The following is a 27540-nucleotide window of genomic DNA, read 5'->3' as shown; positions in this document are numbered from 1 at the left end:
TGGAGTATGAAGAATACCAGTGCTGTGTCCCTTAAAACAAGAAAGTAAGACTGTCAACACTCCTTGGTTTAAAGTAGACAAAGTAAGGAGGTAAAAAGCTAACTTCGTAAGTCCATAAGGTCTGCTACACACAGAGTGCAGCGTTCTTTCAATACACTTTAAGAGTTCAGGCTTCCTATATAAGGTTTTTCATTTAGCGGTACTTTGGCTTGAGAGTATAATCCCAAACTCTCTGATACCTGTGGGAGACCTTCCACTGTCTCAGGACTGGATATACTATTTTGTTTCCTATAGACAAGTAAGACAATACATCTCATCTGCCAAAGGTAGCAAAAAATATAATGAGAACTCTCCTTTTAAAAAAAAGAATCTGCAACCAGAGAGAAAAATAAAAATAAAAAAAAAGAGAGAGAAAAAAGAATGATATATCAAAGACCAAAATCTTTTGAAAATAATACTTGCTGTATATACAAATGTAGAAGTAAATATACCACAGCTTTGTGTATGGGTAGCAAAACAAATAAAGTGATCAAAATCTCTTGAATGCAATCAAATAGCTTCCATACCCTTTTGCACAGCGAGTTCCAATAAAAAGGAAGACTAATTCTGAAAAGATCACCGATGCATTTAAAAGTCGATGTCAAAGCTTTCTGTTCACCAGCACAGTACTTCCTAAACTGAAACAAGTAACAACACTGTAAACATGTCTAACTTCTTCCTAGTTATCACATTTTGCAGATGAAAATGTAAATTAATTCTTCTACAGCTTTATCTTCTGGCCAGAACAAAGTCTTTTCTATCACCTGTCTACTGCAGTTCTGTAAGACCAGTTACTGTGAACAACGTATTAGAAAGAATAATATAACTTCTGTTGAAAAATCAATATTAAGTGTATCACCTTTACAGAAACCCCAAACTGACCTCTCTCTCTGATGAATTAACTTCAGTGTGAAGTATCTTGGCCTACTATGGTTGTAAAACACAAAAACGCTATCACGTATTTAAGCTACTCAGTGCCACTGCCTGCCCCCTCTAGCATTAAAATAAATAGACTTGATGGTGCTGCTTCTTGTTTTCTAGCTCCTGAGATCAACTATTTCCAGTGTATTTTCTATTTTTGAAATTACCTAAAACAAGAAAAAAAAAAAAAAACACCAGAGGACAATAAAGGAAACAAGACCACTTTCAAACAATGCTATTTTTTCTAATTTGGTATTCTAAAAATATTTGTGTCTGTAGTTATAAAACCACGTGTTCTCTTCCATTATTAAAACTGAAGCTGCCTTCGCCTTCTGGAAATGTCTGCTTTCATTGACAAAAGAATTTCAGGAGCTGAATGAATGCCACAGTAAACATATCTGTATTCAGGTATCTGAATACAAGGGCAATATGCTAAGTGTACCTTCAGATTTTAAGTGTTACAAAATATCAGTCAGCAATTCAAACACAATCCATCAAAGGCTACAGAAAATTACTACTTAATTAATATTTAATGAAGGTATATTGGTTTTTATAGTAATAAAATAATTTTTCCTCAGCTCTTCTTCCTTCCTCTTTGCAAAATTTTCATCCAAATAAGTTTACTTTTCTGTTTGTGTTTTAACAAGTTTAAAAAGAGCAAATCAGTTTGAAACTCCAGAGAGACTGGACAGGAGCTAAATGTTTTCTTTGGCAGATAACAGGATACAACAGTTGAGGTTAATTTAAACTTATGTGCGTAAAAATAAATAAGCAGTACACTGCCATCTTAAATCTATAGACTCTTTCCAAAAATACTGCCCTAATTTAAATAAAGAATGCATAAGGTAATGCACCAACTACATAGCAAATATGGAACCAGCGTTCACTCTTTATTTTAGTTCATAAAACTCTCATATGGAGCATCAGTGAGATGAAGCTCTTTGGAGGTGCCCCCCCCCCCTTTTTTTTTTAATAAAACATGACCAATGCTTAGACATGTCTTTCAAAGTACCATTCCTGGACAATTTTTATAAGAGTTTTGAAAAGTTTTGTGGAAGACCCTGAAAGCCACTATAACAGTCAGATCGTTATTGCAAATTATTATGTATATAGGCTTAATCCAAATCCCATTTGAAGTCGATGGAAAAACCCCCGTCGCCTTCAGAGGCCTTTGGATCAGATCCTTTGTTTCCAGAGGTACGGCATAGCAAATTTCAAATGTATGCAAGAAGGAAGAGCGTACAACTACTAAGCAAGTGGTAACACTAATCTTCTGTGAAAAAAAGACTGTTTTTACAAAGGGCAACTCAGAATGATGAGATCATACATTTGACGGTGTATTTATTTTTTTTTTTTTGGAAAGACAGGCTGCAAAAGGCCTGATTCTGGGCACTTTATTCCTGCATATCCACTTACAAATCAAGGCATCTTGAACAGAATTATGTTCTATTCTGGAGACAGTAAGTCCATTTTTAATGAAATCCTACTAGTACTGGGGTCACTAGGACATTTGAAATATTCTATGTGAGCACAGAAATACCTGTGGACAAATTTCTGCATTGTTCCTAAGAAAATCACGAACAGGTTTGCTCATTAGTGAGAAGTTATAGGCCAGATTTATTAGTGATTCCACAAATGTACATACATACTACGTTACTGAATATCCGGGTAGAGGGGGATTGTTCCAAAGCCCATCAAACTCAACAGAATTCATCCTACTGTGGATCAGGCATGGAGTTAAATGCATAAACAAGTACAGATTGCACAGCGAGTACAGTTTACAGTAGTATAAACTTATGACTTGCAAAAGTGCCTGTGCACTTGAAAACATCTACCCCACCATTTTATATCTACTGGAATCACTCTGCTTATGAATGTCGATTGAGCTGGCTACAGATTTCAACTTTTTGTCTTCTGGCTGCAACTTTAAGTCTAGCTAGCTGCATGCACACTGAATAAATGAATGCCTATCTTTGTGAAAATCAAATGCATTGTACAAGCATGCATGCTGTATGAACACGTATGTAGCTACGAAGAAACATGTTCTACAGTATGTCTTATTTGAGAAACAAAGTCATGCAAACATATCTCTAAAATATTTTTTTTCCTTCTCAGACAGGCACAGGTGCCATAAATCAAAATTAAAACTGTATGGCAGTATTGCTTTGTTATATATATTAGACCTCCACGACACTTGCCATTGCGGGGGGAGGAGGAGGCAGGGCTGACTACCTGCACCTGTTTCAAGCTAAGAGCAACTGATACAGTTAGTAGGAAAAATGCCTAATTAGAATGTATTTCCATTTTCTTGAGGGAAGGTGTCACAATCACAAGCCTGCCCATGCCCTGAGCGCCCATGTGCACAGGAGACTTTGAATGCTGCTGTAGGAGGTACAAGGCCCTGCCGAGGTTTATCACACCACAGGAATACTGTGGCACATGGACGAGGGCCGATTACAGTGAAATCATTCTGCCTGCAAGGGAGCTGCTGAAACCCTGAGCGGCTGTGAATTACACCAGACACCCCAAATTTTTATTCTTTTTTTTTCTTCCCTCAAAAGAAAACTGGATGACACAAGGCATTCCTTCCAGTCCTCCTTGTATTCATCCTTAGTGGATACAAAATGTTTATGAACACTTGGCACGTACTAGGAGAAGGCAGTGCTGTACCAATACAACCATACAAAATATAATCCAGCCTTACAGTCTTACGTTATCTTCTATATTCAACAAAGAGAGAACTCCGGACTGCACCCACATCGAAAACTCCTGCTTCATTCCCTTTCTCCTCTCCACCTCCTCCCTTTTCCCTCTTCTTTACCCACAATAAAATCTCCCTTAACCTGATCCAAATCCAGCAATGTTCATCCAGGCAAAATTCCAGTTAATTTAAAAAAGTTTAGCCTGAATAAGGACGTCGCACATCCCATTTACTATCCCTGAAAGTAACCATCACATCGTAACCCACCTATCCATGTAAAATGCTGCGCTCTACGCTCCCCTTGTTTCAGTGCAAGCTGCTCCCTGCCTTGCACGTAGCAGTGCTCTCTGATGAGCACTCTGTATTACTCACAGGCCTAGAACGTATGTACCTTTCCCTCACGTTCCCCACTTTCGCTGTGTTAGTACCATTCAGTAAAAGCCATATTTTTAGTCAAGATCGGTGGGAGTTTAAGAATAATAGACTGTTCATTTATCAGCAACACCTTAAATATCCTTTTGGAGGATAAAAATCCATTTGGAGGATGAGGGTGAGGGAGAAAGGCTGAGTTTGGAGCAAAACCAGTGCATCTTATGATTATTTTCACTGTGTTTCACTCGGTTATTATCTGAAAATATGCAAAACTTCATGCTAGCTAGCTATAAAAAAAAATCTTTTAATTCAGCAAAGTATTGTCTATGCTTTTAATTTCTCATTCCATGCACCAAACATTTTGTATGAGAATCTTGGTAGACCGACACAAAATACTTTCAAAATGTAAATGCTGTAGCTCATGTGCATAATTCCTGAAGGCATTCATCTGAGGAGCTGAGTATTTCTATCAGCAGCTGTATTTCGAGTTACAGGCTAAAAAAAATTTTAAGTTTAAAACCTGACATTCACCAATCTAATGAACAGATTTTAATTCTCTTCAGTTAACGTACGCATGATCTTTATGCACTATGTTCACTTCAGCATGCTTATAGGAAATCCTCACTGTGAAATAAACCAGTAATAAGGCAATTCTGCTTCTTTTACTTTCACAGCAATCGTCTCTAGCAAGCCACTACAAAATAATGAACTAATACACCAGAAGCAATCTTATATTCCTTTAAGTGCTAGACCACCGCAACAAAACAACCCCAACAAGTATTGCAACCTAAGGAAAAAAAAAGAAAAAAAAATCCTCAGATATACAGCGTCACTAGGAGCAACATCACCGAGTGCTCTGAAATTTCTCAGTGAAGACTGTTTAGCAGTTTGTGCTTTTATAACAACTACAAGTTAAACCCCCAACTAACATTTTACTTGCATTGTACTGTGCAGCTACTACAGGCCTCTAAAAAGTACTTCGAAGAAATTAATTTTAGCTATCACCAAGCCATACGTTCCTAAAATCCTTTCTTAATCTACACAGTTCAAGCTCAAAGTAAGCAGAGAATGTTACAGTGATCGGCCAATAAATACTGCTTTACTACTTAAAGTTATGAGTTGTGTTTCAGTTTATGTTGCCATAAAACAGTTCAAATGCAATGCCAATACAGAGATGGTTGTGATACAATGCTGTCAATGGCCTGCATTTAGAACTATTTTTGTACAAGGGACTAGGTATTTTCTAATTATTTTGAGGGGGGGGGGGGGGGGTGTAGAGAAAAAAGCCCCAAAGTTATTTAGATTTGTTATTTACTTTAATTCCTGGACATAAATTAAATTAAAGGGAAAAGATTAAAATATTCTACATAAACATTCCATTTTTTTCAGTGTCGAGGAAAGCATTTGTTCTACAAATATATATGAAAGAACTACTTTTCTCATAAAGTGTCTTTAAAATATATTTATTTCCAAATACTTTAATTTGCACATGCACTTGTATATATAGAGAATACAAAGTAAGTATTATAATAGGTCTGGCAATTTCATAGTAGTAATAAATCTTAAGTGTATAACCATCTGCCAAATTGTGCCTAACTCAGTGCATCTACATCCACATGCTACTTTGAACTATAAACAGCATTACTCTAACATTTAAGTATTATACTTAAAATAAATTCCTTCATTAACACCCAAAGAGCAAGAGAAAGAGAGTGGGAGTGTGCACGAGCATGTGCCCGTACGCGCACGTAAGATAAAGAAGAAAATACACTTATGGCACTTACGGACCTTTAAAGGCCATGAAAAATAGTATTTTAAAAATATAAGATAAAAATGGTAATTGTAAACTAATCCTGAACAATTCCAGGTATTCTAAAATTTAAAGACAAACCCTGAAAATATTTATGTCCAAATTCACATTGCTAAGACAATCAGGAAACGTAATTGTAATGAGATACAATTACTGAAGATCATCACACAGTTACCTTAAAAAATTCTAGTTGAGAAATGCAAACACGTACCCTCCTGTGTAACACACACAAATGGCATAAAACCCTACATACTTGTAGGCATCTGTGTTAGAACTGCTCTGCACAGGGATGTTTAATAATGTTTCAAATGTAATGAAATATTCAATAAATATAAAACTTGCACCACCCAACTTAGTTTCTTTTCTTGAGCTTCTTCCTATTTTTTTTTTTTAACTGGAAGGGGGAATGCCATTCAAGAAAGAAGCTATATTGTAATCAATGAAGGCAAGACTGGCACAAGTCCTAGAACATTTGCATTCAGAAATAAAAGCTGTGATCGACCTTTGTCTGCTAAGAAAATGAAGCTTGCTGCTTTTAAACAGACTAGCGAAGGGAGGGGCAGACTTCATAGAGAGGGAGAAGAGAACCTAAAAACCAGCAACAATAGCAAATATTAGTATATCACATCCCTAATAGCTAGCAAGCAATCATCCTGAATGAGCCTAAACCTCGCCGGGCTGATAACTGGTACTACTGGTTAATAATAAATTAATAGGCAGACGCCAGCCAATTTGCCAATACCCACGTAGTTTCTGAAACTTAATTTTCCTACTTGGTAATTACTCGCCGCTCACGCCATCCTAGCGGTACACAAACGCGAAATGCTGGTGCACGTCAAGGGGGAGCGGGGAAGGCGGTGGGGGAGCAGCTTACCCTGCGCAGGGTGGGAAGCCAGCCTCGGGGAGCCGCCGATGTGGTGGTGGTGGTGGTGGTGGTGTTCACCTTGCAGCTCTGCAGTCTCCTGGAAAAGCAGGCAGAAGGCACTGAGCTAGCTCTGTGGCATTTCTCGCCCTTGCAAGTGCACGCAGGCCTGGGAGAGGAGGGGAAGGCGGTCCTTACCTAGCAACCGGCGCCGGCTCCTCCGCCGCCCGCTCCCCTGCCACAACTGCCCCCGGCTGCCAGCGCCCGGCAGCAACAATGGGCGGCTGCGAGGGGTGGCATGAAAGGGAGGGAAGGGAAGGGAAAAGCGAGAGGAGGGAGGGAGGGAAGGAGGGAGGGAAGGGGGGGGGGGGGGGGGGAGAGACGGAGGGAGAGAGGAGAGGAGGGGAGGGGAAAAAGAGAAGCGTGTTAAGCTTGTCTGGTAGTTAACAAGTCTTGAATGAAGAATGTTAGCAAACAGACAAACAGCATGTCTGATGCATGCTAATAGTCCTGGCTTCACCATTGACACTATGAATAATTCAGTAGAAAGGAGGGAAAAAGCGGGGGGGGGGAGGCGGGGGGGGGAGGAGGGGGGGAGGCACCCTCCACCCTCCCTTCACGCTTTCAAACGTCTGCAGAGAAGACGAGAATAAAAAGTATGCCGCAACTTTCTGCTTTCCACCCATCGCTAAGAAAATACTCGGCAAAAAGGGCAGTTAGGCACCATCGCGTTCGCCAGTGCTGCCTCTCGGAGATGTTCGATTCCTATTTTTGTTGGCTATTAATTCCACCATCCCACCCACCCCCCCACACCCCCCCCTTTACCGCCTATTTTACTTCTTTTGTCTAGGAGCTGGCACCTGTCCCAGAGACGGCATTTTACTGCACATCCCCTTTTCCCTCCTCAGCAGAGAAAAGCAGGGGGAGAGGTTTGCAAGGATGAAACAGCCTGTGCACCCCCTACCCCAATCCAGCCCCCTGCCCTCCCCACCCCCACCCCCCCCCCCAATATTTCCATTTCAGCCATGGTCAAATTACAGGGGGTTTGGAGGGATATCATCCGCCCTATTTCACATGGCGCAGATACCTAAAGCCCTTAAAAATACGTTTCTATTAAAGAGAAAGCCAGCAAGAGCAAGGAGCTTGCTCCATAAGCAGCACTGTGCACTGATACTCGGGGGAGAGAAATGACAAATAAAAGCCTTCATTCTCACAGCATACAAACTAGCAAAGGCCGATTCATCGCTTAGTCAAGGAAATCTATTTCTTTAACGGAGGGGAAAAAAAAGCCAGGGAGGAAAAAGAAAAAAAAGGATCAGCGGAGGGGAAAACACTTGGAGCCTTAACCTCAACATTGCGATATACAGTACAGCCGAGCACAGCGCAGGAGAGACGGAAAACGAGCCCCGCTCTTAGACGGTGGAAGAGGAGGGTTAAATAAAGCAGAGGAAAAAAGAAGATCCTATTTGCAGCATTTTTAAAAGTTCTGCTCTGGCAAAGGCCGTCTGAAGGGGAGGCCCTTGCAGCAGGAATGCGAGCAGCAGCAGCAGCAGCCGCCTTTTTTTCCTGAGTCCAGCCTCCCCCTTGTGAGCGACTGGAGCAATCTGGCTAAGAGGAGGAGGAGGAGGAGGACGTGAGCTAGCGAAACGCAGAGGGCTAGAGCTGATGATGAAAGAGAGGCACGGCCCTGCGTGAGCAGGCTCGTTTCCACCGTACGCAGCGGCGCGGAGAGGCACGGCCCGCACCCGCACCGCGCCCGGCGCCCTGCCAGGCGGCGACACCCGCCCCGGGGCTGCGGGCGGCCCGGGGGTGGGGACGGGGCGGCCCTGCCGAGAGGGGACATGGGGAGAAAAAGAGCAGCGGGGAGGAAAGGCGCTGCGCTGGAATGCGAACGCACCCACGCTATGGCAATGTGCTGTGCAGTGCAGGGCGGCTGGTGAAGGCTTGGGGGGAGGGGGGGGGGGGGTGGGGGTGGCGGGGGACACGACGACGTCCTACGGGAATATCTTCCGGGATTAAAAGGGAGAAGAGGGCTCCTCTTCGTATTTACACATAGCTAAGCGCCCCTCTGAAGCAAAGCAGTCCACAAGCACCACCAAACTGCAGCGCGCACACACACACACACACACACACACCCCCCAACCCCGCCGAGCTGAAAATGGGCATTTGAAAAAGTAAATACTGCATGTGACACGAAAACTTGGTGATTTTGTTTTCTCATGCCCTTACTTCTAAACCAGCTGCACAGCCAAGCTCAGGCTGCTTGGCCCTTATAACTATCTTGGCACCGAGTCAAAAGCTGATAAGCATTTGGGCGAGACAGCTCAACTGCTGTGCTGGAAGAAAAACAGCTGCCATGATTGCTGTTTGATTGAGAGCGCTTACACACACTCGCAAAAAAACATATCGGACTGCAAAGACGGGCCACAAATGCCTGAGGATGCAGCTTCAGAGGATCAACACACATTTCCTTTAAAAAAAAAAGAAGTTTCATATAGTTTCTCCTCCGTTCCCCCTCCCCTTTTTTTAAAGAAAACGTACTGCGTGGACTTGCTTTTCTTCTTCCCATCCCCCCTCCATAACCTCAAGCAAACTCAAGGAATTGTGCCAAAAGTCCCGTTGCTAGTTACCAAGTGCATTTTTTTAAACGTCCCTTTGATACTTCTTTCCCTCGTGCTTGCCATGGAATATGCAAGTCAGATAATCTTTCCATTACTTCTCAGAAGTAATTAAAAGAGAAAAAGAACTTCTAGCTCAACGTTCCTTCCTCTTTTTCTCTCTTAAGGGGCAAAAGGAGGGAGACGAGGGGGAGAAGGATGTTTTTTCTCTTTGCCGAGTCCAACATTTGGCTTTTTCCATTTGTGGCAGATCACTGTAACGCTATTGTAAAACAACTTCCTGCCCCTTTTGGCTCACGTTCCAGAAGCTGCTAGGCTAAGTTCATAGCACAAACTTTTTTCCCCCTTGCCGAAGAAGAGAGACAAAAAAAAAATTTCCTGCAAATCATTTTCCCCCTTTCCTGGCTAATCGACTCACAAGGTGAATTTATTGCAGCTCTTTAAGAATGTTACACAGGAGACGTCGGTATCCCAGCTGGATAATTCATAAGATGAAAAGGTGGGGTCATTATAAATATATGTCCGTCTGTGTCTCTGTGTGTGTGCATTTCAATTTTGTAATTTTGAATTCTAAGTCTTAATACCATCAGGTGGATAACGAGCTAAGCTGCTTCATCTGTCGTACTAATTTGTATATCTATCATAGCACAGATCATTGGCTTAGTGTATACAGCCTCCTACTTCCCAATTGCTTTTGTACTCTAAGGTGACTTGCATCTCTCTCGTCTTCCTCCCCTCCTCTAAATGCTCAGCCTAATGAAAATACCCACCGCAAGCTTCTGAACCCTCCCTGCTAGCAACGGGAGATGTTGCAGTCACTCTGCTATAAGCCAAAAGGAAAAAATAAGGCCTCCACAACTTGCTCTCTCACTATCTCTCTCTCCCTCTCCCTCTGTTTCTCTCATAGCAACAGCATTTCTTGGTACGCCTGCTTTGGCATACATCAGCATTTCTACCCGTCCAAGTGTCCTTTTGCGTCACATCTCGCCATTTCACTCAACCAATGAAATCTCCTTGTTGCAATAAAAATATATATACTTTTTCTGTTATTGGTATATTCAAAAAAAATTTTTATGTGCTTTCCTGACAAAAAATGTTGTGAAGTGTTTGATTTGCCCTACGGGGGGGGGGGGGGGGGGGGGAGCGGGGGGGCGGGGGGGGGGGGGAGGAGGGAAGTAGACTGTACAGGATTCAACCTTGAAGAATCTTCTTTGTGGAAAATATGTTACCATAAGAAAAAAGGGATTACATGGTTACTTAAGGAAAGTCATAGTTGTCCCCCTCATTTAATATTTATTTTGCTTATGCTATCACTGCTTTCCTGACGTACTTTTTAAAACAACTAAGCAGTTTCAACTAATTGGAAAAGTCAACACCATGTGTTTCTAAGACTTTGTAAAATATTCTTTGGGAAGAAAGGTATTAATTGATCTTTTATTCCCCTAAATATTGATCATGAGATGACCGAAAAAAATGCAATGGGAAAAGAAAACTGGTAGATGTGTTTCTATCCCTTGCAACTCTCACATCCCATCCAAATACTGCTCTCCAACCTTCTGCTTAAAAATGCACTGTCCTGCAAAATGGAGCAGAGGTCTTTAGAGTAATAGATTTTTTTCCAAGATACATTTCCTTGTTACAGAAACTCACATTATTTTAAGAACCGCAGTATTTAAATGATCAGCTGTGCTAATGGTAGTGACAAAGACTTAATACTATTTACAATATATTATAGCCTGCAATATGGCCATTCCAAGAGCTGTACGTACTCTGCCTAACTGGTATGACTGGCAAAAGCAAGCACTACCAAGAACAGTACTTATTATATTTGATGGAACACACTTTCTACCTGTACATCATCAAGTATGTGAAAACCCATCTCATTGTTTTCAGGCCTGACTTTGATCACATTTGCTCTGTTAAAATGCACAATATTAGCCAAGTCCAGAAAGTATAGAGTGGCACATGTGGGTTTCTCGGAACTGGCTGGCTGTGCCACATCTTGAACAACTACTGCAGTGGCATATTTAAGGAACCTCTGTTACACATTTTTATCCAGCCTCAAATCTCAAGAAAATGCTCAACCACTGGCATTCTGAGGAGAATAAACATTTCTTTTGTAAGCCAAATATATGTTTTACGGTTTACCCTTACCAACTTTTTTTTTTTTTTTTAGTGGTGTGAAACCACAGAATGTTTTTAATATTTATTTTTAGGGAATTACAGTAAAAGCATACCAGAGATTATCAGGACATACCCGACAAGATATTTAAACAGTAACTTTCCCACAAATTTTTATTTCGGTAAAATGACACATAGTAATTATGACCTCTTCTAATAACTTTGGTATCTGCTGCATACAGACCGTGCACACAGAGGATATGTATGCAATAATTCTGGGTGGTTAAAAAGTAAAAGTAAAAAAATATTTCTGTATAACAGACTTAGCAGCAACCCTAATGTCCAGCTAAAAGTCTTACGATTTTTGTTTTAAAATAAAGGCATGACATTCATTATAGTATTTATTTTAAACAGAACATGCACAGATGAGAATGTTAACCCTATGCAAAAAAAAGAAAACAAAGAAAAAAAGAGAGATTACATGCAATAGTGCATTCAACAACTTTTAGTGCCAATGTAATATAAAACATGGACCTGTTTTTTAGGGAACATGCTCAGGTATATAAATAATTTAGTTGCAAGTGTTTTACTTGCATTTAATCGGTTTTCTAAATGATTTTTCCGCTTTTTTCTCAGACACTATTTTTAGGTCCTTATTTATTTTTGTACTTTCTATATAAAAATACAGATCTCCTTGTTCTTTACTCTCCATACCTATCCCTTTCTTTCTCACTTTTGGTATAAAGGTGGAAACAGCTGAGTTTAATCTCTGCATTTGCCTGTCTCAGATAATTCTGATGCATTTGGAGGGTTAAAAGTGCATCACCTTTACGCAATTATGGCTTGGATTCATTCATTGAAAGTTATCCTTCTTCAAGGAGATATATAAATGCATTGTATCTGTCACCACAGTTGTAAAATAAGATTGAAACTAATCTACCTTTAGGTTACTGCAGTACTAAAAAATAAAGATTCAGAAAAGAGGAAAACAATTAGGTGAAGTTCAGCTTGTAAGCTCTGCTTAATAGAAAAGGAATTCCAAAAAGGAAAGTGGAAGAATTATTTTAAGATTCATCATGTCTGAAGTTCAAATTATGTAAATAGTCATAAGCCGTATTTTTACACTGCAGTTTATACTATTACAGAATTTTATAACCTCTCTCTTTGCCCTTATCACAAGTTTTGTCTATTAGAAGCTCATTATAGATACTCCAGCTATACACCAACTCCTTTGCCTATATTTCCACTCAGAGTGGTATCTCTTGTTCTTTCGTCTCCGCTTTCTGTGACACAGGCATTAACACTAAGGTCAGCTCTAAACCGATTGTGGTTTTTTTTCCTTCTAAATAACATAGCTTATTTTCAATATGGGTTGGTTTCTAATCTAACAGCCTCTAGCAATATTTAGTAAGAAATGATCAGGTACATGATTTATTTTTTTTAATAAACCAATCAAACATACTTCTTTTTTAGGATTAAGCTATCCGGAAAAGTATAGATTCACATAGTATCATCAAATTAATTTCAGTACAGTTTATAAAAAACATCACCAAGAATAGCTTTACTTAACATTTAGAGAGCTTTTCTTTTTAAAGATGCTCTCCAGGGATTAAAAATAGTAATAATTTTAAAACATGTACATAAAAGCAAAGCAGTCTTGTCCATTGTTCCCTAAAGGGACCGAAGGTGCTCCATGGGATTACAGCTGGTGTACGCTTCCTAGAAAGGACAGTAATTACACATTGTACAGCTTACTTGGGAAAGTTCTGTTCTACTGTTGAATAACTTGCATTAATTCCAGTGGATCAGTGGCATATTAAATTATGGGGGAAAACATTTAAATACCAAATAAAGACAATTTTGAAGTGAGTCAAACTGTAAAGGCAAGCTGAACAAGGATAGATTTCCACAGTCTTCCCTTCAAAATGTAATGAAACATTCTGCAAAAGCACTTCCTTCAGTACTTTAAAAGTAATGTTTTATAGCAAACTTGGCATTAAACTGGTATCAACATAAATGAACCTCTGGCAGTAGGACAAAGGTTTTGTTTTTTAGTTATTTTTCTTTTTAAAGAAAAGAGGCATTAAAGGGTGCATCGCATTAACAGATTTATTTTTTTTAAGGGTACCGACACAATTTTGGTTACCTTGCAACTATTTTTCCCCCCTTTTTTATTGTACAGAGCCACATACTTGAAACTGATGGTATTCATAGTTTGCTTATACGCCATACTTACTGATGAAAATTTGTAGCAGCAGCAGCAGCAAATCAAAGCCCAAACCAAGACTTTTATTTACTGGCTTCTACTTATTTATCGCCAATATGCTGCAATGTTCCTGGAGGCTAACTAATACTTATATGCACAGGAGGTGCAAGCTGGGAGCTAAGCAATGGCATAGTCCCGTCTAGTTTTATGGCCGGGTCTGAAGCAAGCTCCTCAGCTGTAGAATACCACGGGTTTATTTTACTGAAAACGTAACTAAACTTTACAGTACAGCCCGTTTCCCCCGGCACTGCTAAGTCATGCCCTGGCCGACTGTAATGTATTCCTCACGCTGAGCGCAGACAATGCAGCTCCACACTCTGCATCACTGTCTCTTGCTCTTCCCAGCCAGCCCACGCCACGCCGCCACGCCGCCCCCCCCACCCCGGCACAGGTGCCGCCGGCCCGGCCCCCCCCCAGCTGCCGGTAAGCTGCGGCCCCCCGGCCCCCCCCAGCCCCGGGGGGGGGAGGGGTGCACGGCCCCAGCGTCCCCCCCCCCGCCCCGGCTGGGGGGGGCTGCACGGCCCCAGCGCCGCTGCGGAGCGGGCACGGGGGGCGCGGACCCTCCCCGGCGGCCCCGGCACCGCTGCCCAGGGGCGGGGGGCGGCACTGGCCGGGGAGAGGCTGCACTGCGCGGGCAGCGTGCAAGCTGCACCAGCGAGGGGTTTGTTTTACCATCGATACCCCCGGACCTCCAGCAGGGACGGGCACTGCTGCTCTCCCGCTGCGGCTGCTCTGCCTAGCAGGGCTGCTCTCGGGCCAGCACCAGGAGCACAGTTAAAACTACCCAGTGGAGCTTACAACGCGGCCCCTCCAGTTATTTAAATGGACACGTCTGCTTAAAACTGGATGCCTCGCACAAATTGCTACTGGGGGGCGGGGGTGGTGGAGGGGAAGGGAAATAAGTGAGATAATTGTAAAAAAAAAAAAAAGGTAAATAACACACTGTAAGAAAAGAAAATGTTAATTCTTAGAGAATGATAAACTGCAAAAAGTAAGCAAGCGTACACGATGCAACCTGTAATGAAAACTTTAAAAATTTCTTAGCTCTAAAAGGGGATTCAAATACCTTTATATTGTAAATTATTTAAAGGCTTTTAAAGTAGTCAAGGGTTGTCCAGTGACTGAGTTCTCCGATATTAGGAGTATCCGTTTTTTAATTACAACAGGGTGCTACAGTCCTGCACCAAGTTAATTGTAAGGGGAACAAAAATTACATACAACAGAATTCCTTGGTGGTTTGACAAAAATGTTAGTAAAGATACAAAACTTGCAGAAATTGTAAGAAAATAAAAAGGGGTATCCATTATGGTAACATATGCATAACATAGTTGCAATTGTTTAGTACACAGAGAGACACTTAATCCAACATAGTTGTAGATACAGAATTCACTGGGACAGGATCTGTTTGTGAGCTGAGTATTAGTATCATACCTATTTTACACAGCCAACTTCAGTTTTATAGCTCAAGTTGATCTTTCTCTTTAGCCCATTAAAGGTAAAATATATGGTACATAAGGTGCATCTTAGCTTGAGCTATCTAGCTTGGCTATCTAAAATATCGCTGGAATCACACTGTAACAGCACTAGTCGATTTCAAACCCTCCTCCTGAAAAAAAAAAAATCCTCACATGGATGATATTGACGCATTATTCCCTCGACCTTATATTTTAGAACAACAATGAACCTACTGAAAGTATTCCTGTATTTATCTGGACAGATAATACAGGCTTCTACATTATTTGTATCAGTTGCAGGTGTAATTTATAGCTGAAAAAAACAGAACACCATCCTTAATTCAATACTTCATAGAATTTGTGTTCCATGAACTGTCTTCCTGGGAGTCATTTGAGCTTTTTCTTCCCTTAAAGTTGTCACACTTGCACTATTACATTTCTTACAGTTTGAAGGGATGCCTACATTTATATATTCAGCTTTAACGGTATTCTGCTGCTTTTCAGTTTTAGTAAACAAAATGGTCACACACACACAGATCATTCCGTATTTCCTTTGTCCAGAAAGATGTATTCCTACAGAGAGATATATTTAACCATTCCATGATCTATACACTTACATTTGACAAAAGTGACAGAGACAGAATACACAGAAAGGATGTTAGCAAATTAGAAGGGACAATGGCCCTGCTCCCAAACAGAGACTGTGACCAAGGCACAGCGTTAGGTAGCAGGCACCAGAAGTTCAAATTCGCTCCACTACCAGCAGCTGCAGTGGTGGACTGACGGCTCTGGGACTCCAGAGCAGATGCATCAGCAGCAAGGCCTCAACTCAGAGCATCACGCTCTGAAAGGAACCATTTCTGTTCATATAGAAAGAAGAGACCTTTATGTTATATTACCTTTATATTACATGGCAAGTCAAATGTTTTTTAAAGACGGGGTGATTTTGGTGTGGCCTGCAAACCAGAAGTTTATTGCGAAAAGTCCTTTTTTTTAATTTCCAATTTTGCTTTTAAAAAGATGAATCAGCACCCATGCAGATTAAATGTATGCCATCATCTAATAAAGGTTATTTTAATGAAGTTTATTACAATCTGACAAAATCAATACACACACTCTTATAACGAAAACATTCAATGGAGTTTTTACTATGCTATTTACACTAATAAAGTACAATATGAATGCTAACACTGGCATCATAAAAAAAAAAAAAAAAAAAAGCAGTGAGAAGGATTGTGAAAAGCTGCTTGCAGACTTATTCAGTGAACTATCTTTTCCAGTTGTTTAAAAACACTTCCTTTTCAGAATACTGACAATTCCCAGGGGACATCAGTGACTAATCCATGGAAATTTCAAGTTTCAAATTTAACTATTTTTTCCTAGGGCATAAATGTGTTTATTTTACTGGAGATTTTATATGGATGATAAAAGCATTGAAATGTTAAAAGGCCAACTCTTAAATTTACATTCCCAGAAAATGTTATCAACAGAATTGTAATGCAATGAATTTTTCTTTGTCCACCAAAAAATTTCAAGAAGGCTGCAGAGTTTTCTCTAGTGCAAACAAGTAACTTACTAAGAAAATTGTGCAGGGTAAATGAGACAGACTTTTTGCCTGCTGGAAACAGGACAGTGAGACTTGGTTGGAAATAGGGAACTCTCCCTGACTCAATTAGAAATACATCTGCTTTTCAAAAACTTTTGAAGCCAAATACCAAAAATCAAAGTTGTCATCTAAAGCCCTTCTGACACTTACGTGTAATAAAATCCAACATTTCCCCTTCCCCTAACAACCGTTTTAGCAAAATCACATACTTCATCTCTTCTGCCTGTGTGTGCCCACACATGTACTGTGTGCATTATGATAGACCTATACACGAGAGATACATGTATGCATTTACAGTCTCATGTTACAACAGCACAGTACGTATGAATACTATTAGAATAAGATTATAAATTCATATTCAGTTTACATAATACTTATTGCTCAATAGAAATCACAGTATTTTACTAATGCAGCCTAAAGATTACTAACAAAAGGGTTACATTCGAATTATAACAGGAAAAGTCATGTAACACATGGTTCAGTACTAATCTTTTTTCCTAGTTGTACAAATAAACACATTTAAAAAATGGTAACATATCTAAAAAAAAAAAAATAGTGGAAGAACTATACAAAAGAAGTTGATCATAACAGCACTACATCAGCAGTAATTTTATCCCTTCAACATTATCGTAACAACTCATCACTACATTCAGCGAACACATATAACTGACTGCTCTGTGGCTACCTAAATGTAAAACCTTGTTCCTGCACTAGGCCTGGAACAATTAGGGAGACTGACACAAAGATCAGGGATTTTGTCTAGTAAAGCATTGCACACACAGACCAAAATGTTGTTCCAGCAGTCTGCTGGCAGTGCTCTGAGCTTTCAGCACAGAGGGGAAAGTAAAATAGATCCTCTAAGATTTGTTGTGGGGCCTCGCAAAATACAATTTTGCTTTAATACTGTACTTACCCATTTGCTATATGAGCATGTGGGTATCCCATACATACAGGGGACGATTATTACAGGAATATCAGATTTGCTGTACTATTGTTCAGCTTTTACTGGCCAGCTAACAGCCAAAACCTTAATCAGTCTAAGAAATTTACTGGAAATCTATTGGAAAAGGCCATTTTGTGCTGGAACTACTATGTTGTTCCAGCTTTCATCTTTGCCTTTCCTTAGCAGAGAACACCATTTTGAGGCTGTCACACATTTTTCTTTCCAAAGTGGATAATGCCAGTGGAAAACAGAAGGGTGGTATCCTCTTACCACAAAATACAGCAATACAGCTTCACAAAAATAATTTAAAAAAAAATATTTTTACAGGTGCAACTGAAGTCTGTCCTGTGTTTTCTACCCACCCTAATATTAATTTCAAAATCACAAATATATAAATGTATGATATGAAGCTATCTGTATCCATTTAGCTTTTTGAAACTTTCATATCTTTTTTTAATGCAAATATTCAATGGAAATAGGCAGAAGAAGAGATTTCACCAGAAGACAAATCAGACAAATAAGCATTTCCTTCAAATGAATTTCGCTGCATTTCACTGGGCCTAAATACATATCTGGCAGTATGGTGTTTAGAAAAACATTTATCTTCAAAAAGTAAAGAACAGACTTAGTGATTTCCATAGTATATCTGAAGCCTGACCAAACCCATGTTCTACAAGACTATTTTAATTTTTTTTTTTGTTTTTTCTCCTTAGATAAACTGATATAATGCAAATCATTGTCCAAAGGATCAAATAAATCAACCAGGTAATAGAGATAGCTTAATATTAAAACATACAGGTACACAGACAGGTGTACAACAGTTGCTTAACAGGGGAGGCTGTTAAATATAAATGGTTCCTTAGTTTTCACTGCAGAGGTCACATTTGGAAACTATTTTGATAAAGCAAATTTAGGAAAACAATGCGGACATTCATATTTCAAATTTCAGTAACATCTTTGTCTAGGAAATAAGAAAAGTCTTAACTACCATTAAACTTTACCAGGTACACTAGCTAGAGAAATCACTGCCAGAAAGAATAACGCAGAGGAATCAAGTTCACACAGTAAAATAGACTGTTCTCTGTCATCTATTAATCCAAACTTTGCCAGGGATAAAGCTCTTTTTTAAACAGTAAAACAAAACAAGAAAAAACCAAAAATCCTGAGAGGTCTGAGTCAGGAGCATTCAAAGTGAAAAATTTCCAAAAGGCTTCACGGAATATGAAGCTTTCAGAGGAGGCACTGCTACTACAACAACACTAGATTATCACATTGCACGCTGAAATATGAACACACAGAGAAAAACTAGTTTTCCTTTCAAGCAGGCACTTACTATAGTTATTGTAAGGTTCCAATATCCTTTTGAGGAAAAAAAGATATTTTAAAATTTGAGTATTGACTGAATATTTTAACATATTTTTTTTTTATCCTAAGCAGCTATCCACATTTTAAGATTATCCTACAGCTCATTACCTCCAAATAAAGCACAACCGTATGAATGCTTTAAGGCAAAACCACCACCCCCAAAACACAACTGACATTGCCTTGACTCTTTCTTTAGTCTTTAAAATCCTCCAGATAAGACCAATTCTAGTACTCAGTAACACATGATGAAAAGTGACTTAGTATTTTCATTAGTAAACATATTACTTATAACTAAGTAACACAAGTAAGAAACATATGTATGCTAACCTGACAATATTATGTTTATTAGATAATAGGTATAGTAAATATACCTTTTCCCTTGGGCTTCTATTAAAATCTAAAGATAGTGGACTTTGGAAATTTCAAGTAACGAATACAGGACACAGAAAGGTTGGTTTCATTATTGCTGTAGTCAGCATCACTTGCTGCTAACGTACTAACTCTCTGCTGCTCGCGTTTGGCTCAGCTTTGAATTCAACTTTTCATTAAAAGGGCATGATATTTCAGTTGCTTGGCCACTTTTGTTTAAAGAACTTACTTTGCTGTATTACAGAATGCACTTTTAAATCTAAGAGTAGATTATTAGAACTGTTTGTTTAAATAGTACAACTTCAAGAAAAATAAGGGAAAGATAATATTTTACTGGAAATTACTGAAATGCAAAGAAAAAATAAATGAGGAAAGAGAGAAACAGAAAATTTTGCTGTCTTACACAAAAGACAGTATTCTATATCCGGTAAATCCAAATTACTGCAGATAATTTGAAAGAATTAAAAAAAGGCTTGAAGTTTGCAACAGTTAAAAAAAAAAAGTGTCATGCTCTCTTCTCCAGAGAAGAGTCTGGTATGGAAAGCAAATCTGTGTAGCGAATGCAGCAGCACTACCCCAGGCTCTCCGCCCAGCCCTGCCCTGTGCCTTGGAAAAGCCTGGGGAGAAGGATGCTCTGGGCAAGGCGAAGGCACTGGGGATCTCCTGGCCACACACTCCTCCCAGCCCCTGGGCAGGATTGAGCCACCTCCAGCATGGTTAAGCCTCCTGCTCCACAAGTGTGGACTGTAAACGAGAGGCGCCCAGAACTGTACGGAAGACACAGACTGAGATGCATCTGTTGGATGGCTTACTGCTTATTACTGGAGCGGTCTAAAAGTAGTCAAGAGAAACACAACTGCAAACAGCACAGCAGCTAGCATTTAGCAGTAACTACAGGTGAACCTACCCTGTACTCCACTACACCAGTAGAGTCTTCCAGGGATTTACAGTGGTATAAAACAGGGGGGGGGAACATGACACTACCCAAACCAAACCAAACCCACCAAAACTAGTAAGCCCAGAAATACCCAAGTCTGAGAGCTAAAATTTAGTGTCATACATTTTTCTTGATCCTATTTATATCGACAGCCACAGAAGCCTCGAAGCTTACTATCATAGCATTATTTTTGTGCTGGTAACATTATAAGCTCCCCTCAATACACACACATCCCTTGTGCCCAGTCTTAACCCAGCTGTGTTTTACACACCTTTGTGGGGGCTTTTTTTTTTTTTTTTTTCTGATAAAGAATGTGGAAAAGCAGCATTTTGACTGAAGATATAAGTTTATAGTTTGATTATTTTATGATCTATCATTGTATTTCACAGATTTTACTGTTAAGCAAAGAACAGCATATAGCTGAAAAATAATAAACATCTTTCAATGAAGGGTGATGACTTTCTATACGCAAGTCTTCCAGATAATTTATCTCAGCTTCCATGTTTATCCATGTTCCCTGGTCACGGCAACTAAAAAAGAGACGCATCACATTCTGCCCCCAATCACTTTTGAAGCCAAAAAAACCCCAAAGCAGCATTTCTGCATAACATTAGTGATAAATATGAAGTACTACTTCACTTTGGCTTAGTACCCCATGCTCGGCTTCACAGGGCTCTGAGTGCGTGCATGCGTGTGTGTTTACATGGTACCACACAAAGAAAGTGTTATGAAAAAGGTGATGAATACAATCTGCTGGGACACAGCAGCACGTTTCCTTGCAGGCTGAAAAACAATGCTTATTTTGAGACCTCAGAGGCCCAAGCTTAATGGTGCAATTGCTATGTGGTTTCTCTCTTTTAAGAGAAAAATCCTCCAATTTTCACTGCTCTATGCTTCTTCATTTACAACAGTCCAGCGCAAGGCAGGGAAAACAAAGTTGAAAGGCTCAAAACCGAGAAACTGAACTACTGGCAGCACGGGGGAAGACCCAAGCAATATATTTAGTTCAATGAGGGATTAAGTGCCACAGTCATTGGTAATTAAAGAGCTAATACCTCCCCTTTGAAATAGTTTGACTTTTACTCTCACTGCAACTGCTGCGCACTCGGAGGTTGGGGTGAGGCAAACCTGATACTCTGCCATTCTCTGCCAGCACGTGCCTAAATTAGTTCTCCATTTTGTGGTGGCCCTCTGAGAGCAATTCCCATTGAGAAGTGAACAAAGGCCGCGACCCCAGGGTCAGAGTGTAATGCAGGAAGCATGACCTCCCCTTTGTTCAGAACAGCACTGTTTACTCTGCCTAAGTAAAGATCACCAATACATTAACTAAAGAGGATTAAAAAGGTCATATCCCTAGGGATGGAGCTCACGCAAGTGGCAACTCTCTTCAGTCACTAAATCATTTGACTTCCCCCCTACCCCCTGCTTCAAAACAGAGACACCTTAAGCTGCCAGGGCTCAATGGCACGTTATTTCCAGAGCAGAAGTCTGCACAAACTTCATGTGGTCTTCCTTCCAAAACCGGGTTAATTTCTGCACAGCTAGACAGCTGTTTTGAAGTTGTTTTTAAAGTTATCGAAAGACTTTAAGTGAAAACTATTACCTCAATACGTGTTGTTTTTATTTTATATCTCCTTTTGAAAAGCTCAGAGTTGATCTATTAAATTGTTAGGGTCTTCAAATGGTTATTAAAAATTGTAATCTTTTGTAGCTGTTATAAATGCGAATCTTAAAATATCCTGTAGTTTCTGGATAGGCATAAAAGTTACCTGTTGCTGTACATAACCACTAACTCCAGGATGGCTCACTTGCAAAGAAGAAACCAAAGAAAATAAAGCAAAAATATGCTGCCTATGAGAATTCACGCACGCTGATAGCTAGGCTTCATCGGGCTAAATAAGCACTTCTTTTGACTGCTAAGCTTTCTGTTATCAACTTCTTTATAGTATCTTGGAACATCATTATTAATATGACATATATTAACAGAAATCTCTCTTGAAATAGCTAAATTAATGCTGTACCGGTAACATACGGGAGGCAATGTGGCCAATTAGACAGCATGCTGAATTGTCTCCTTTCCACTCTCACCTCTAACCCACTGGCCTGCTGGATCACCCAACTTCTGCTTTGTGCCTTGGTTTCCTCATCTGTGGCAATATCGCTCACTGGGATGCAGATGTTACCATCAGTTACTCAGCCAGGATGGGAGAAAAAGCATGTGGAAGGGAGTGGTCTAGACAAAGATATTTTCCCTTCTCTACCCTCAGGCACAAGCAGTTCTGATGAAGCTGAATGTTGCTAGAGGTTCCACAAGAAAATAATAGGAATAAGGCCAGGCAGGGGTCCAGGCTGATCAAAGTCTTTGGCACCAGGAGCTCAGCATCACAGACAGCCCCACAGGGGCTAAATGCAGTTGAAATCAGCACTACATCACCCATTATGCCAGCAACTCTGAAAGGAGGACCAGGAGTGCCAGACTCCAAAAACCAAGCTCCTAGAGGCAGCACAGTACAAGAGATAACTGCATGGATTGTATGGGGGGAAGGGGTGAGCTTCAGGTCTCAGACACTTTGTGCAAAACGGGTATTTTTGAATCCGCAACAATATATGCAGCTTTCTAGTCTCTAGCAACACGAATTAATGCATAAAGTGTGGCAAGCTGGGGTCTGATTATACCCAGCATGCATTCACACTGGTATGCTCTGCAACCTTGCTGTCTTCTCTGCCAGCCATGCATCCTCAAGCATCAGGCAGGATGAAGAAGATGATTCTTTGCAGTCCTCTTCAGGACATTCAAAAAGTCACTTTCCCTGTTTAAAGCCTTCCTCATAGCGGAAACCCATGCATTTCAAATTTTTTTAGAAGGATCTGAACAGATAAATGAAATCAAGAATCCAATATAAGCATTATGTTTGCCTTACTATGTTTGTGAAAAGAATCACTTCCTTTTTCATCCATCCCTACTGTTCCTTGCTCTGATGGTTTCTGATCTTTTCTCAACCCAGTAGGAAAAGAAGGAAACCTACTCTCATCAGGAAAACCAAGAGGAAAAGCCTTCTTAGCATACACAACCCATTGGGGAGCACAGGCTTTAGCCCAGATGGCTCACAACAGATTCCAACATGGCCAAGTGTAAAGAAGAAACCTCCAAACTGTGTTTGCACCATGATGGGCGGTATTCCCACTGCAGGTGGGTGAAAGACTGGCACTCAGTGTAAAACTCTTCTACGTTTTCTCACCCGTCTACTTCTGTGCCTGGAACAATCAAACCAAATAATACCATTTCCAGTGACTGCTGTTCCCTGAAATCTAACATACAAGTGTTGGGCTTTTTATTATATACTAGGAGTCAACAGTGGAGTTAGAAAGTCTTCACAAACAACAAGTTTAGAAAAGCCCCTGTCCAGAGCAAAACAAGCACCTAGTGAAAAACAAAAATGTACAGCAGGTATTTAAAATAAGCTACCTGGAAATACAGTACCATATTGTCACACTGTATGTTTATCAGACCTGCCCACTGACTTCAATGGGAACACTTTTTATGCAATGAAAGATTATCTAGGCATAGCATATCCATCACCAAAAAAAAAAAAAAAAGGGAAAAAAAAGGGTAACAAAACCTCTAGGCACAGAAGAAATAGGTGGGCAAGGGCAATCCAAGTACTGAGAAAAGCCTTCTAATATGTTGAGGCAAAAAGGTACCATCTTCCAAAAAAACAAAAGCACTGAACTGAAACAACTAGAACAAAGAATATATTTAGAAAGTAGTATTTAAAAATGGAGACTAGGAGCATAAGGACTGAACCAAAGACATAAGGACAATTTATTGACATACATTAGAAGCAGGAGGACTGCACAACAGTTGTCTGGCAAGTCTGAAATAGTACTGGAAAACAAAGGGAGTGAGGAAAAACACTGCAGAAAAGATAATGGCGGATTATGACCTTGTGATATTTAGTCATGCAAAAGAGTAAACTCACCCCTTCTCACCCTGTATGACCATATTAGCATTTCTTATTAGCTGTATTCCTATCTAGGGTATTAAAAAACAAAACAAAAACTGTATACCCACTACTTCTTCCAGTGGAAACTCAAGATTAGGCCTCTCAGACTCTCATTTTCCAGTTTTCTTTCACCTTCACACCAGCCAACAGCACTCTCCCTCCAAGACAGAAAGTAAACCCCACACTCTAGAGAGTTATGGAGTAAGATGCCCCTTCTCTAGAGAGTTATGGAGTAAGATGCCCCTTCTCTTGAACAGGAAAATAGAGGAAACATGACTTTGTGGCACAAAATTCTTGCAGTCCATTCTGGTGGGGGGAGATGGAGCAATATGGACCCTACCTCACATTCCTGGATACACCTCTTTATCTCTATTCCCTGAAATCAGACAGACCCAAAGGTACCTTTTAGCTTAAAAAGAAGTTATCAGGCTTAATACAGCAGGGGGAAAATCTATGGCATTCAAGTGAACAAATTGTCTCCTCTGGTCCCTCCAGACAGCAAATCCCACTAATCAATTATTTTGCAAGTAAAGGGTAAAAGAGCACAAAGACAGCAAAACAAAGTGCTGAAATAACGGGATGAATTAAAGAGGCAAGCCATTCTGAAGACTAGATATACATGCAGAAGTTCCAAAGCAGCTCAAGGTTGGAGGCAGGGTTTCCAACAAAAATAGGCACTCTCCTATCAGGAATGAAAGGGTAGCACTCCTTAAAAATAGCCACAAATTATGATCCAGATTACATGCCTATGAATTCTAGCATTTAGTAAACCATCTGGAAGGCTACTTTAAAAGATTGTAACTTTAATGCCTAAGCAGAGATTATATAATGGAGAAAAACCCCAACACTGCTAACATAATGAAAAAAACGTCTTTTTTAAACTTGGAGTGCATTCGCAGAAGAAATTGTTATTTATTTGGCCTTTCTATAGGGCTTTGATAATGGGACTCATAAAGACCATAAAGAAAACAGAGTAATCATGGCTGAAAGTTAAAATTATTAAAAATCAGCCAAGCAGCCAAAAGTGAAATGTAGGTATAAAAAGACATTGTAAGAAGAAAAAGGCTAATAGCTGCTGCATGCAGAGGCCATGCTGGTATCAGCTTCAGTTCAGTTAGCAGTCTCAAAATGTCAGCTGTAACACAGAGCAGAAAAACTGACAAATAAGGAGAGCATACTTGGGTTACTGAAGGGTTTAACAAAGTTGAGTGAATGCGAAACCATTTTTTTGTAATTGCTAAGGAAAACATATTGCAACATTCTCGGCGAAAGGAAAAGACCCGGGTGTCATCATAACAAGCTGATGAAAGCTTTCACATATATGTAGCAGCATCAAATAAGCCACATTTTACAATGCATGCAAAAAAGCACAGAATACTGCACTGAAAACATTACCCTGCTAATATATACCTGCCAGGGAAACACCTTCATGGAGAATGCTATTTACAGTTCTTTTTACCTTATCTCACTAAAGCTACAGAAGTAACAGGAGTACAAGGGCAGGTGACTTAAATGATCTCACTTGCAAAAGGACTGCCATATACAAAGACATAAAGCAATTAAACTATTTATGTTAGCAAGCACATAAGCTATGGGGAACACAACAGAAATACAACTCTGAAAGTCAGGAATTGTAGTCTGACTTTCTTGCCTACTTCCAGTCTTGAATGGGAAATTATTCAGTTAAATTAAATAAGCAGTAAATTCAAATAAATTCAAACTATGGGAATGCATTATTTTAGAAAGTGCAGGCCGAGCATGTGAATATCAGTGCCACAGTCCATCATTAAGGGACATCAGTACGATTCTGAAAGAACAGGGTTCTATTCACAGCCTACAAAATATAGTGTTAAATGAGATTGTTTGCTGGGAAGACCATAAAGACCTTTGTGCAATGCCATGATAAAGCCATTGGCCAAGGGATCTAGCTGGCCCACTTTCTGACAAGGACAGGGTATTCCAAACGGATCAAATGTTGTTCGTCTTCGCCCTCCATTCTCTTACCAATCAACCCTTTGTAAGAACTGTCAGGGTAGACTTAGCATTAATTAGACCGTGGATCTGATCCAATGCAGTAATTTCTACTTTTGTTTCCTATGGCAAAAAGAAACGGCAAAAAAATTGACAAGTTCACTTTAGTTAAAGCAAAATCATTCATCCTCTAAGCTAGCTACTGTGCCTGATACAATGCTATCAATGCATCACCCAGACTTCACAAATATACTTAAAAACATGCATGTTTACTTTGCCACCTGCTCTTCCCCCTCCCTTTTGCACACAATTAGCAAGAACCTAAATTACAAGACATTGTTTTACTATACAAATGCGTTTCCTTGTTTATTATCTTTTTCCCCATCCACACATCATTATTTGCAAAAACCATTTAATAATTATAAGAGATTCCAAGATGTGTGTCAGATCCTGGGATATTGCCACTCGCATGGTGGTTTGCTACACTTAGCCTTCAGTCTTGTGGCTAACAGTTCACCCAGACTGTGATAATACCTCACCACAACCCACATACTGCTGCTCTTCAAAGGAAAACAAGGATGCATAATTAAGAGATGATGAGCTCAAATGTAAGACAGGAGATGAGGGAGCAGATTCCGTAACCACACCTGTGAGTGGTTATACTACTTAAGAAGTTTCTTCCACTCCATCTTCACTCACAGTATCAAAAGTCACACATTTTAAAAATACATTTGCAGGAGCAACATTTACAGCAACCAAGGGAAAAAAGTGATAAAACTATGCCATTGCAGAAAAAACATCCATTATGCATAATTAAGATTGCATATAAGCATTATTTGCAAATAGCCCTTGTGAAAAGGGTAGACTATGTCTTAAAATATATATAGTTTTACTGGGAATACTATCAAAATCTTATCACACAAGTACTGTTACCTGAAAATATTCCCAAAGTCTCATTCCAAGCTTTTGTGATCCTGTAATTATTATCATAATATAAAGAACTATGGACAAAAACATCTCTCTGTGTGTGTGTGTGCGCCAGTTCAGGGGCTAATGGTGCAGCATACTGCATGGAAGTAAAAATTGAGAAGTGGGTACGGTAAAGACACATTCTAGAGTCTTCAGGACCAGTCCCTTCTTGGATATTCAGAATAAACAAGACATCAAACCACTTTCCTTAT

At 39.9% G+C, this 27540-nt stretch overlaps 2 long non-coding RNA genes across 2 annotated transcripts in view; both read right to left on the bottom strand.

The window, feature by feature from the left end:
* The window catches only part of LOC130150818 (uncharacterized), an 82224-nt gene extending 75196 nt beyond the window's left edge, over nucleotides 1-7028 (bottom strand). The window contains exons 1-2 of the long non-coding RNA XR_008822395.1: nucleotides 6904-7028; nucleotides 6718-6805 (exon numbers count right to left, since the gene is read on the bottom strand). This is a non-coding gene — a long non-coding RNA (uncharacterized LOC130150818). The remainder of the gene's footprint in view (nucleotides 1-6717; nucleotides 6806-6903) is intronic.
* Nucleotides 7029-14669: 7641 nt separating this feature from the next.
* The window catches only part of LOC130150532 (uncharacterized), a 116456-nt gene continuing 103585 nt past the window's right edge, over nucleotides 14670-27540 (bottom strand). The window contains exon 4 of the long non-coding RNA XR_008822247.1: nucleotides 14670-16024. This is a non-coding gene — a long non-coding RNA (uncharacterized LOC130150532). The remainder of the gene's footprint in view (nucleotides 16025-27540) is intronic.

Source organism: Falco biarmicus, chromosome 5 (assembly GCF_023638135.1).
Source record: "Falco biarmicus isolate bFalBia1 chromosome 5, bFalBia1.pri, whole genome shotgun sequence".
Lineage (NCBI taxonomy): Eukaryota > Metazoa > Chordata > Aves > Falconiformes > Falconidae > Falco > Falco biarmicus.
The sequence above is the reverse complement of the archived record's forward strand: the minus strand, read 5'-3'. Positions and strand labels throughout refer to the sequence as shown.